Genomic DNA, 13,780 nt, shown 5'->3' with positions numbered 1-13,780 from the left:
GTGTTTGTTTCAAGGTTCAAGTCTAGCTGACTGCAAAAAAAAGGTAGTATGGTTCTGCCTTGCTCGACCAATCAAGGATTAGGCTCAACCGATCAAAAATCGCAAGTTTAGTTTTTCTGCAGAATTTTTAAACAGACCCAAGCCTATGAAAACATTTAGGGTTTCATCTAAACTTCTCCACATATAAAAGGAAAACCCTAGCCACATTTTGAAGATTTTTTGGAGAAGACTTGTGTGTTACTCTTTGTGAGATATAAGAGGTTTTTGTACTTTCTAACTACACAAGAATCTATCGGAGCAAGAACAAAATCAATTGTTGGTAGAACACAGTTGCTGCATCAAGATCATTACTTATGGTGGTCTAAAACCTTTGAGTGTGATCTCAAAGTCATAAGCAAGGTGGCTTGTGTTGCTGTAAATCCAAGAAAAGAAGGAGTCCGTGAATTCGGAACTTGCACATGATCGTGTCAGTAAGTTACTACTAGAGGTAGCAATAGATTTAGGACTAAATCTGATTGTAAAAACTTTGATTCTCTTATAGGGGATTTAGTTTTCCTTGAGGATAGCTAAGTCAAATCCTCCCCAGGTTTTTACCTTGAAATAATTTGTTTCATCGATTTTCCTAGATCATCATATCGTGATATTATTTACTTTTCCGCATTTTTACATGATATGATTTATTCGTGTTTAACCTAGATTTGAATATAATTAATCTAAGTAATCACTTGGTTAATATATTAGGTTAAACAATTTGATTAAGGGTCTAAACGAACAAACAAAGACTATTGTGAAATTAATAAAGTTTAACTACGGATTTCCAATTACATTTTTGAAAGCAATTTTCCAAAAGGACCAAACATCATTGGCAACATTAAAGGCAAACCAAGGAAATACGTAATATTACGTCGAAAAGTTTTGAAAATTGTATATTAACGAGTTGAGACATCCAAAGATGCAAATACAACGTGGTTATTATTCCACCAATGGAAAATAATAATCAAACCCAAAATTTAGAGCATGCCAAATCAGTGTCTGATACAATAGAAATTGAAAGAAACTAGACAAAAAGGCAGAGATAGAAAAAAATGACAGAAGCAATACTAATAGTTTGAGAGAGAAAGAGAGTGTATATACTATATACTGTAAAAGCCATTGTTCATGACCCAAGTCAGTATACACTAATCGAAAATTAAAAATGATATTACTGAAAGGAAACAGATCAATTTAGGTAAAAACGTTTCCATTTCAATATAAAAGCATATCAACACTTACATCACCACCACCATTAGGATCACCAAAATAATATCTACATGGCAATAGTTAATAATAGAAGTGGCATTAGATTTGCCATATAACAAAAAAAAAAATTGTAAGCTTATGTATAAAGAACACAATAATAGAACTCCATCTATATTAAGTGTCCATTTGGAAACAGTTTATTTAACTGAAATTGAAAACTTTTTGTTGAAAATACTGTAAATAAAGGTAAAAGTTAATTGAATAGTGCAGTAGGACCCATGAATAGTACCAAAAAGTGTAATGGGACCCACGAATAGTACCAAAAATAAGCTGAAAGTAGAGATAAGCTGAAAAATTCAACTCATTCCATTACTATTATTCATAAGTTCCATTGCACTTTTTGAACTATTCATGGGTCCTATTATATTATTTCAACTACCTTTTAGCTTTATTTATGGTACTTTCAATAAAAAGCTTTCAATTTCAGCTAAATAAGTTATTCCTAAATAGACACTAAAATAAATCATGTGCAAAGCTTTGTACCTCGCCTTTTATCACTATTTTTTTTTTTTTTTAAGGAAAAAGATTAAGCAATTTTATTAATGAATGTTGGCTAAATAAGCCTGTAAAATAGAAACAACTTGTGGTGGAACATTTTCAATCCAAACAACAGCGTCAGATACATGTAAAGCATATCTAGCTAGACTATAAGCAACCTTATCACCCTCCCTCTTAGTGTGAGAGTAGTGTAATTGAGTAAAAATCGTAGAGCTAAGGTGAATATCTTCAATCGACAAACCATCCGGCATGAAAATTTCCCTCCCCTGTTGTAGTACTGTCATCACAACCTTTGAGTCACCTTCCCCCACAGCTTTGTGAAATCCAATGTCCGAAGCTAGTATGATCCCACTATAAACAACTATAGCTTCTATAAGACCAGGACTATACGCTTGATGAAGCTTCAAGGATTGTGAGGCTAGCACCTGTCCTTCATGGTTGCGGATAACTACCCCAATGCTAGATTTGTTTTCATTGGGGAAAATCGCTCTGTCAACATTTATTTTTATAAAATCCGCTGAAGGTGGTTTCCGACGAGCACGCGGAATTGCCACTGGTGGTGGAGGAATAGGTTACACTGATTTGAACTCCTGAAGAAGATCCTCAGAGGTCTGGCCTAAGAGATGGAGAGAGCAACCTGGTTGTTGAAGCCTCACCTTGTTGCGTTGATTCTAAATCGCCCAAGCTAGCATGCCAAACATCTCAAAATTTTTTTGCTGAGATATAATCCATGCTGCCAAGTGTTTGAATTTGACGAACTCAGAAGCGAAACAAAAATCCCACAGAGCCGCATCGTTCCAAACCACATCAATTTCTAGGCATTCCCACAAAGCATGGACCATGGTTTTTGCAGCACCATGACAACGATCACATAAATCATTAGCAATGATAGTTCAACGTACCAGATTGGTTTTAGTTGGAAGTGAATTTTGGCAAGCTCTCCACAGATGATTCTTCACCTTATTCAGAACCTTAAGAGCCCAGATCCCCATCCATAAACCTGTGTCATAAGTTTCTGAGTCTGCCAAAGGTCGCACCTCAACTTCCTCTTTTAGAAACTTGTAACCTGACTTGCTGGAATAGTTGTCGTCCTGTGTTAGTGGCCAAAACAATGAGTCCTCAACTTTGCACCTTTCCAATGGGATTTTTTTTATTAGTGCAGATTCTTCGGGAGCAAAAATTCCATCAACTAAATCTGGGTTCCACTGCCTTGAATCAACGTCGATTAACATATCAATAGTTGCTTCTTCCAAGGATGCAATCATAGGTGAGGAAACCAAGGATGGATGTTTCCGAGGCAGCCAATGACTTTGCCAATTTTCACTAATTTTCCATTCCCAATTCTCCACCTCGCCCCTCACTAAATAACATCCCTACCCTTCAAAATACTTCGCCAAGCATAGGATGCCGATCTAGAATCCTTTGCTTCAAAAATTGAGCAATTTGGAAAAAAATTGAGCAATTTGGAAAAAAATTGCTTTGAACACTTTGGACAATATTGAATTTGGATTTTTTAGCAATCTCCAAGTTTGTTTAGCAAGAAGAGAGTCATTGAACATTGACAAATCTCTAAAACCCATACCTCCTACCAATTTTGATTTTGTCATCTCTTTCCATTTCAACCAATGTATCTTCCTTGAGTTCCCACGTTGACCCCACCAAAACTTTCTTATCATAACCTCAATATCATTACACAAACCAAGGGGTAGTTCGAAGCACCCCATAGTGAATGTAGGAATAACTTGGATAATAGATTTGATTAGGACTTCACGACCCGCTTGAGATAACAATTTCCCTTCTCACCCTTGCAGTTTTTTCCAAACTCTCTCCTTTAAAAAATTGAAACTTTCCTTCTTTCCCCTACCATCTAGAGAAGGCAAACCAATGTACTTTTTGTATTGATTTATTGCTTGCACTCCCAAAGTATCTTTGATTGGCTAGCACATAATTTCAGCAATGGATTTGCTGAAAAATAATGTTGTTTTATTCTTGTTCACCTTTTGGCCAGATGCATTCTCATAGGTCTCCAATATATTCAGGACTTTTGCACATTCCTCAATAGTAGCCCTACAAAACAAAAGACTATCATTTCCAAATAACAGATGGGTTAGTTTTGGTCCTCTCCTACACAATGAGAAGCCTATAATTTCCCCCAAATTGGCTGCATTGTTTATAAGGGCATGTAATCTTTCTATGCACAATAAGAAAAGGAAAGGGAATAATGGGTCCCCTTACCGAATACCCCTTGTAGGTGTGATCAGCCCTTTCGGTTTTCGAATAGAATAGGTAACAAATTTAAAATAGGTCATGATAAACCCAATCCATCTTTCACAAAAACCCATTTTTCTCATAAAATTCAAAAAACACCCATTCTACCTTATCATATGCCTTGCTCATATCTAATTTAAGAGTCATATATCCTATTTCCCCCGAGTTATGAGATTCCATGCAGTGAAATGTCTCAAAGGCTATCAAGATATTAATAAAAAATGAGGCGGTTTTTTGTAAAGGTTGATTGGTGTTCAGTGATAATATTTGGTAAAAGGGATTTCAATCTATTAGCCAGTACTTTGGAAAATATTTTGTAAAGGACATTACATAAACTTATGTGGCGATATTCATGAACATATTCTAGATTTTTGATTTTTAGAATAAGTGTGAGGAAAGTGTGGTTAATTGGGTGAGGGAGGATACCTGTATTAAGCCAAGAGAGAATTGAGCCGATCACATCATGATGTAGCACCTGCCAAAAATGCTGGTAAAATAGTGAGGGCATGCCATCAGGTCTGGGTGTCTTAAGAGGTGCCATCTGCTTCAGTGCTAACTCAACTTCACACTCCAAAAAATCAGCAGTCAATATGGAGTTCATTTCACTAGTGATCACATGAGGGACAAGGTCTAGTGTGGCATTTGATGGAATCGATTTGGCTATTGTAAACAGTTCTTGATAGTAACTCACCAAAACATTGGCAATTTCATCGAGTTGGACCTTCCAGGTATTGGTGCAATCATTGATGCCTCTAATTAAATTTTTTCGATGTCTTTGAGTTGCTTGGCTATGAACAAATTTAGTATTGTTATCCCCATGCTTGAGCTAAAGCACTTAAGATTGTTGACACCACATTTGAGCCTCTTTGTCCAATAGGATGTTAATTTCAGACTTCAAGCTTCTAACCCTCAAATTGGACCCACTAATCATAGCGACTCTTTCAGCTTGAATTAGTAAATTCTTTTTTTTTTCTCCAATTCTTTTTGCACATTTCCGAATACATTCAAGTTCCACCATGTTAGCTCTTTACCACATTTCTAGACTTTTTTTAAAATAGCATCATCACCGAAGTGATACAAACCCGACTACCATGAAGCTTTAATAATCTCAGCACATCTAGTATCAACCAACCACATTTCTTTGAATTTGAAATTCTTCTTTCTTGGCAACTAATCCAAACTCGAGAGATTGATTAAGAGTGGTGAGTGATCTGAGGTAGAACAATGTAGATGGTGAACTCTTGACCTGGAAATTTCAGAAACCAACTATTGTTTGCCAAAACCCTATCAAGCCTTTCCTAAATAGAGTGACCATCTTCATAATGCTTGCTTCATGTGAATTGAGACCCAGTAAATCCCAAATCAAGAAAACCACATTCATCAATTATATCCTGGAATAGTTGTATCTAATGGTGATGTCGAATTGCTCCACCTAATTTCTCCTCCTATCTGACAATTTCATTGAAGTCTCCCGCACACAACCATGGAGTATCCGGGTTGAAATTTAGTCTCCAAAGCGACTCCCATGCTTCACGACGTCTAGAAGTAATCGACTCTTCATAAAAACCTGTAAAGCACTAGGCATTATCATTGTTTTTATCAATAATTGTATCAATAAAATATTTTGAAGAGTCCTCCACTGAGAGATTAATTGATGATTTCCGAAAAAGTGCAAGCCCTCCCCCTCTCCCTTCTCTAGGGACTATTCATTTGTGTTCATAGTCAAAATTCCACATCACAGTAATTAGCCTTGCTTCATTTGCCCATGTCTCGGCTATGAACACAACAGAGAGATCTTTTGTCAGGATCAAATCTCCAAGCTCCTTCCTTGTATGCAGATTCCTAAGCCCACAATAGTTCCATACTAAGGAATTCATAATGCCTGGCGGAGCTTAGCATCAACCTCCACCATTGAATAACACTCAGGATTATCACCCCCTCGAAGCCTGCTGTCTCATGCTTGGTAATTAAAAGTGACTATTGGACTGTGTAAATTTCCTCTTTCCTCCATCCTTCTTTTCATCAAGGGTCTAAAACTTTTCTTCATTATCGGGTCTGTCAATGCGGCTCCACTTCATTATTTTTTTCTTTTGGTTGAGGTGAGGGTTGCTACTAGAATTATCGTGAGCCCCATGTGCTTCCTTAGGTTGAACTTCATGAAGACCATCATTACTTTTTGCCATAAATGGAGAGTCAATAACCTTGTCAGTGGATTCCACAACTGCCTCAATTGTATTAGAGTTTCCATCCTCAACTGTAGGGCTTGTTTGTAACATAATTGGAAAGGACACGATCTTGTGATTCACAAGAATGTAGACACTCAATTTTGCACCCATAATTTAATTTTGGAAGATGGCTAAAATGACCATTTCATATACCCCAAAAATCATAGTTGCATTACATGCATTAATTCATTCATTACATATCATATAAATGATCTTGAGATTCTAACGGTCACGACGATATGTCTGATTCCCAAATCAAACCATCGAATTGAAAGATATCACAAGATCAAATTTTCACAATCTGCATGCATTGTATGGGGTGAAGCCGATCATGTGTGATTAATTGAAATTAATTTTGATTGGTTAATGATTGCAATTAATTAAATGAATTTTTGTGATTGGTTAAGTATTTTTCTTAAAGTGAGATTTGTTGCATGGGATTAAAATGAATAAGCTGATAATATTTAAAGACTGTAGATAATTAGGCTTTTGGGATAATTATATTCAAAATAATTATTTTAAAAGTCCTAATTATCACTTTGGAGTGAGATTTATCATGAAAATAACTCTTAAATTCATCCAAATATAGTTTTAGAGTTGGAAAAGACTTCAAAAACATGCTAATCAAGTAGCAAATTTCAGATTCACATTCCAAGGCACTTTTGGCATAGTAGAACTCAAAATTTGGACTAGGCCATTTCTGAAAAGGTTGTAGAAATCGAATTTCCTTCAACTTTCAAAATTTCAGCTTAATCTGAATTTTGAGTAAAAAGATATGATCAAAATATTGAAACTAGTTCTGATATGAAAAATCAGCTTACTCTTATCCAAATCTCCTTTTTTTTTTAAGGATTTTCTCCTGCGTTTTTTGCTTTTTTTTTTTTTTTTTTTTAAGTTGATTGGACTTAATTTTTAAGCAAACCTAGCTTATTTTCTGAGCAACTAATACCTCTATAAATAGGGGGAGGCCTCCCAACATTCAGGGACCCTTCTCTGATCCCTTCATTCTACCCCCTATTATGGCTCTTCTTTTCTGAGTACTCTGCTCCCTTTACGTTAAAGACGTTCTAGAGGCTTCTGCTTTAGGAACTTCTTTTTTGTAAGTAAAGTATTTTAGACCTCAAAGAAGTGAAGAAACTTCTTTGATTTTTAAAATATTCTTTCATTTGAAGAGCACGCTCATGCAAGAGGTATTTGGTTATTTCTTATGTTTTTGTTTTCTTTGCCATTAATTAGTATATTGTTGTTCATTGCATGAATGTAGTTAATATGTTTTATTGTGCCTTGTTCTTAATACGTAATTGCAATGTTTAGATACTTTGTTGGAATTTTATTTGACATGTTCTTTAATTGATTGTTTGTTTTAATTCTTTTTCTTTGATTTCAAAATCTGCTAACGATCATCAAAATTATTTTTTCTATAAAAAAAAAACTGATCTCCATTTTCATTAAATAAAGATCTGATTTTTTTATAAACTCAAAACTGATATATATTTTCATTAAATACAGATCTGATTTTTTCTAAACTCAAAACTAATTTGTATTTTCATTAAATGCAGATCTGATTTTTTTCAACCACAAAACAGATTTGTATTTTCATTAAATACAAATCTAAAAATTTTTCTTTTTTATGAAATTGCAGACTTTGAAATTTCAAAGAATTTAAGAGTTAAGTTAAAGTTTTTTTTAATATGTGATGCATGTATAATAAGTTTGTCTCATGAATATGAATCCTCTTTAAAAAATCTTATTTTTTACTCTCAAAAACATACATGATTTTTACAAATTAAATCTCTTTTTTTTTTTTAACTTTTCAAAATAGATCTGATCTTTCTTGATAAAATCTCATTTTTTTTCATCCTTTACAAAAACAAATCTGATTTTTACAAATCAAATCTCATTTTTTTCATCCTTTTCAAAAACAGATCTAATTTTTACAAATCAAGTCTCATTTTTTTTACTTTTCAAAACAGATCTGATTTTTCTTTAAAAAGAGGACATTATTCATAAAGAAAATTAATTTAAATTAATTTTTGTCAACTGTTCGTCATGTGTGTTACAACCTATTATTCAACATCATACAAAAAATGGTATAATGGTTATTAGTCTAGAAGACCAAATTCTGTCTGGGTGGAATGGGTGTCTAACACCTTCCCATTTCATAACCTAACCCTTGAACTTAGGTTTTTTTAATAGGTAGACTAGTGTTTTTGTCTTTTGCTTTTGGTAGATTGTAACTAGGATCAAAACTTTGTAATTTTTACATTGATTGTATTAGGACGAAAGCCTTGTAAAGTTATTCTACCATGAAGTAATTGTATTTCCATAGTCAATTAATGACATTTGAGGAATTTTTGGACATGCAATTATATTTTATCTTTTTTTTTTTGTATAAAAAATAAGTGGCAACTCCACACAATTACTCAAAGAGAGGTGTCTTAAGCGCCTGAATCTCTTTTTTGAGAGCACTCCACTTTTGTGGTCTCTCACAGGGAATTAGTGATAGGGATCCATTATGTTAAGGACATATTTTATGTAATTGGCTAATCCTTTGACAAAACGCACTTTACTTGTCTTTGGGTAGATCTAGAATGTGTTTAATACTTCAAGAAACATGTTGTTCAAGCCAAGTATTTAAGCCATGAGGATTGGACCAAGAAACAAGTGAAAAAGTGTTGATTCATTAAAGCTCGACAGCTGCTCGATAGCTGCTCGACAGATAGCTATCTATCGAGGTTTAATGAGGCTCGACAGATACTATCTGTTAAGGACAAATTTTTCACACTACATGGTTTCATTTCATTAGCGACTCGCACCACGTCAACATTATCATGGATTTTGGGAAAATCTCTTTTAAAGCCTAAAAGAGCCCATATTTACACAAAAAGGCGTCAAAGCCCATGGTTCAAGCTCATGGCACATCATCTCATTTTTGGCTCATGATCCAAGCTCATGAGTCTCATTGGACGAATTTTAGGAGTCGTGGTTTGGAGGGCCAAGAAGTATGTTCAATAAAGCTCCAGTGGTTCAAAGTTGATAAAGGAAAGCATGGTGCTTGGCGTGTCTTCCCCAATTCCCTGAACTCTGACGGGTCAGTGTGTAATAGGTAACATTTTGGTAAACCTCTCATATCACATAATAATTAATATGATAAAACTCTCCATACTCTTTATATAAAAATTAATGTTCATCATATAATATAAGTATTTCATATCAACTACATTATTATCATCTAAATTAATTCCAAGCACATGACTAAATATATATATTAATATCTCATATCTAGTATTAAAATGCTCTCCTTACTCTCCAAGATTTGGTTAAGATATAAAAAGACCATAATTACATCTCTAAAACTTCATCAAATATTTTTTCCAAAGGAGAAAATTTAGCCAAAAACAGCTCCAGCGAAAGCTGCAACAACTTCTGCAGAAGCTGAAACAGCTCCAGCGGAAGCTGCAAACAGCTTCTGTAGAAGCTGAAACAGTTCCAGCACATTCTGCAGTAGCTCTAGCTGTAATACCAGAAAAATCTCATAAACCTTATCTCATTATCTTTAGTCAAATCATGAATTTAATGTCATATACTTTCCTCCAAGCAAATGATGTCATTCGGATGGTATCATCCAACTGTAATAGCTATGATTGACAGCTGTTACAGCTATAATTTCAGCCATTAAGTCTCAAACTTTCTTCTTTTGGCCAAAAAACAAAAGACCACTTGCTTTGTAAAAGTTTTTTTTTTCTGATTTGCTGAGTTTTCCTTCAACTAGTTCTAATCTAGTTACATAACTTGGCTCTATATAAAGAGGACCAAGCTACACACTAAAAGGACTCTCTCTCTCTGCTCCCTTTCTCTGATCCCCTCTCTCAGATTCATCCCTCTCTCACCTTCTTATGCAAAAACTTCACTCATTTTGCTGCAAAACACACAGTTTTACACTTCTCCATCTCCCTTACAAAAATATCTCTTCTTAGAGCACACCATTACACACTAGCCCTCTCTCATCTTCAATATTTTGAAACTCCATTCATCTTGCTACCATATCTCCAAAAGATCTCCATATCTTTCTTCATCCCTCTTACAAAATCTCTCTTCATAGATAACAACACAACACACATATTACAACACCATTACCCATTAGCTATCTTTCCCACACTCCATTATTCTAAAGTATCATCATTTTGCTGCCCAAAAACACATCTCCATCTCATTCTTTATTTCTCATACAAAATCCCCCTTCTTAGAAAGCAACATAACCAATGTCATAATACAAAAAACAATCCCAACAGCAGCCTTTACTACATTTAACCTTCATTTATCTATCTCATACTTCCATTTATTTTACAAAACACATTCCTCACAAAATATCCATACATACTTCTCATATATCTCTAAACTCCATGTCTCATTTAGTATACATATACAAGATCCATGTCCAACAAAGTATCTACAAATAATTCTCATACATATTACAAACATTATATCTCACAATATATACATATTCCTTACCATCTACACACACACACACACACACACGCATATATATATATATATATATATCAAACACTCTTCCAAGAACTTATTACTAAAAGCCCTTTCTTATGAAAGGCAAAAACTTATAAAATCAAAAGCCCTTCTTATAGAAGGCAATATCACTCATATTTGACTAAAAACTAAAAGAGTATTACGTGGGGAAAGTCATTTAAGTGCACAATAAAGAGGATGAACTTAACCAACCTATGCACACGGCTAGACATATTCTCTCTCCCTCCAATTGCACCCATTTTTTCTCTTTAAACATGTAGTCACCATGAAAGGACTTATTCTATCACGCTACTGAAATGTCTAAGTCCACTGCTGTCCTACGGCTGGAGCACCAAACTATGAAGATAAGTCATAATATTTTACCTTCAAACTTATATTATCAAGTATATTTTGTTCATTATTATGATACCACTCAACTAATGTCATTATACTGCTGGAATCTTATTAGCTCATTAACACTATAAGGCTAGAGCCACAAACTATGAAGCTCACCAACATTATACGGCTGGAGCCACAAATCACATGAAGAACAACGTGATGCTACACAGTTGGAGTCAGAAACATAAAAGATAAGTCAATGTTTTCTCCATCTTTGAAATTACATTATTGAGTATATGTTAACTCGTTATCATTTTACTATTATCTCACCATTTAACAGACATGGTCTCACTAATAATAAACATACATATTAATAAATTGATATACCACCAATGGACATATATTACTTGGACATAAACCATTGTTGGACTTGTATCATTTGGACATATACCACCAATGGACATATATTACTTGGACATAAACCATTGCCAGACATATATTATTTGGACATGGACCATTGCTAGACGTACCTTATTATGATGAACATGAACCATGAACCACAACTAGACATAGACTATTGGACTCATCCCATCGTTGGACATTTGACACCTAATTAATTATTTTATAATATTGGACATCACTCAATATACATAATAATAATGTATCAACTCACCATTTAATCAAAGTTATTATGCTAAGCATATTATTTTTTATTTCAACCATTATCATGATTCTAAGACTTTGGGTTTTATCTATTTTGTAGGCTTAAAAATACACCAGTAGTCATTGGTCTATACAACCCAATGTCGAGTTCTGACTTGACCTCCCCAAAACAAATCCAGGCCTAGCAAAGCTACACCTCCAAAGGCACGTGGCTATGCACACAAAAAAACGCCATCGACACTATCTATCGAGATCTACGAAAATCAGTTTTTCAGATCTAATTTTCGGCCCATGCTTATGTATTTGTGTATGGTTTCTATTCTCACAACCCTAGACGTATATAAGGCTTATCTTAGAGGTCATCACATAAGAGAATACAAGGAAAACACATGCAAAAAGTGACTGAGTGCTTTATTCTTTCTGAAGGAAGCTACTGTGTCTTTGCACCTTAAGGTTTTGTAACCAAGTGCTTCTTGATCTTCATTATTGATGAAATGAAGAACTTTACAGCCAACATTTTCTTCAAGTTGGTGTGTTAGTCACGTATTGGGAGTCGTGCATCTTTGATTAGTCACGTACTGGGATCCGTGCAAAAATAGTGGCATTCATATATTGAAGAATTCAGAGGTTCTGAAGCGATAGAAGGTTTTTACTGTAAGTTAATCTACGGGGATTGTAGAGTCTAGGGACAAAGGTTTTGTACTAGATTTGAAACTTTTCTTTATTATAGTGAATTGCTTTTCGGGAAGGTTTTCCCCCAGGTTTTTTACTGTAAAATTAGTTTGTTTCATTGGTTTTCCTGGGTTATCATATCTTGTCTTTTTATTTTTTCCGCTGTATGATATTGACATGATATTAATGTTTGTTTGTTTTAACAAGTTTTATTCATAATAAATCTAATTAATAACTTGGGTTTAAAGCTTGTTAATTCTATCAACCAGGGTCTAAATTTCCCAACACATTAATACTTTCCTACCTATCAGATGGTAACGTATCCTAAGTTTTCTGCACCATAATGAACGATGCTAAAACCAATTCGTTATCCTTCTATTGTTCACAATCCAACGACCCTTCATTCCTCAAGCTGTTTTCTACTGCCGTGTAGGTAACATCAGAGACAGCCCTTGTATTACTTTGGCAATGCTTGGATGAATGATTCCCCTTGGCACTATAAAATCCCGATACTAAGATTACACTCCTACATGAAGGTACAAAGGGAGCGGCATGAAGATTAGAGCTCCATTGTTTCTTCTCCTCCGTGAGGCTGCCACCACTCTCCAACCAAAGTCCACAATCTTTATCATCATGGTCGAAACATCCACACCAATAGCAAATGTTTGGTAGACGTTCGTATTTGAAAGAGACCCAAATTTTCTCACCATTCACCAGAGTAACCACACGACCTCGGCACAAAGTGAGAGAGATATCCATGATCACCCTAACTCTCATGAAGTCTCCACCATCAGTCTTGGAAGGATCAATAGAGTGAATAACTTTTCCAAGTACTTTGCACATCTTCTCAGCTACTTTCACATTCATATATTTGTAAGGGATACCATGGACTTGCACCCAAAACATAGTTCTGTCAAACTTCAGCGTATCCACCGAATTGCTCACTTCATATCGTTCCATGACCACAAGATGTTTGTCAAGATTCCATGGTTCACCATGGATGATATTTTCCACTTCAGACTTATCATCAAAAACAAATAGTATCCTGTGATCGCCTATATTCTGTATCTTAAAACTATTACACGATTGCCATATTGGGGTAAAAGTTTTTGCGATTGCATCAATGTTCAAAGCACATTTAGTCTTTGCTACTAATACAACCTCTTGAGAGCTGAGATCGTTGTCTAAACAGCAACCCGGATCCTCTCTGTCAGATAAAGAGAGACGAGTCCAGTTGTTGGTTAGTTCATCCATATTAATTTGAGATGAAAATTGGAGAGGCAGGTAAT

This window comes from Quercus lobata, chromosome 11, assembly GCF_001633185.2.
Source record: "Quercus lobata isolate SW786 chromosome 11, ValleyOak3.0 Primary Assembly, whole genome shotgun sequence".
Lineage (NCBI taxonomy): Eukaryota > Viridiplantae > Streptophyta > Magnoliopsida > Fagales > Fagaceae > Quercus > Quercus lobata.
The sequence above is the reverse complement of the archived record's forward strand: the minus strand, read 5'-3'. Positions refer to the sequence as shown.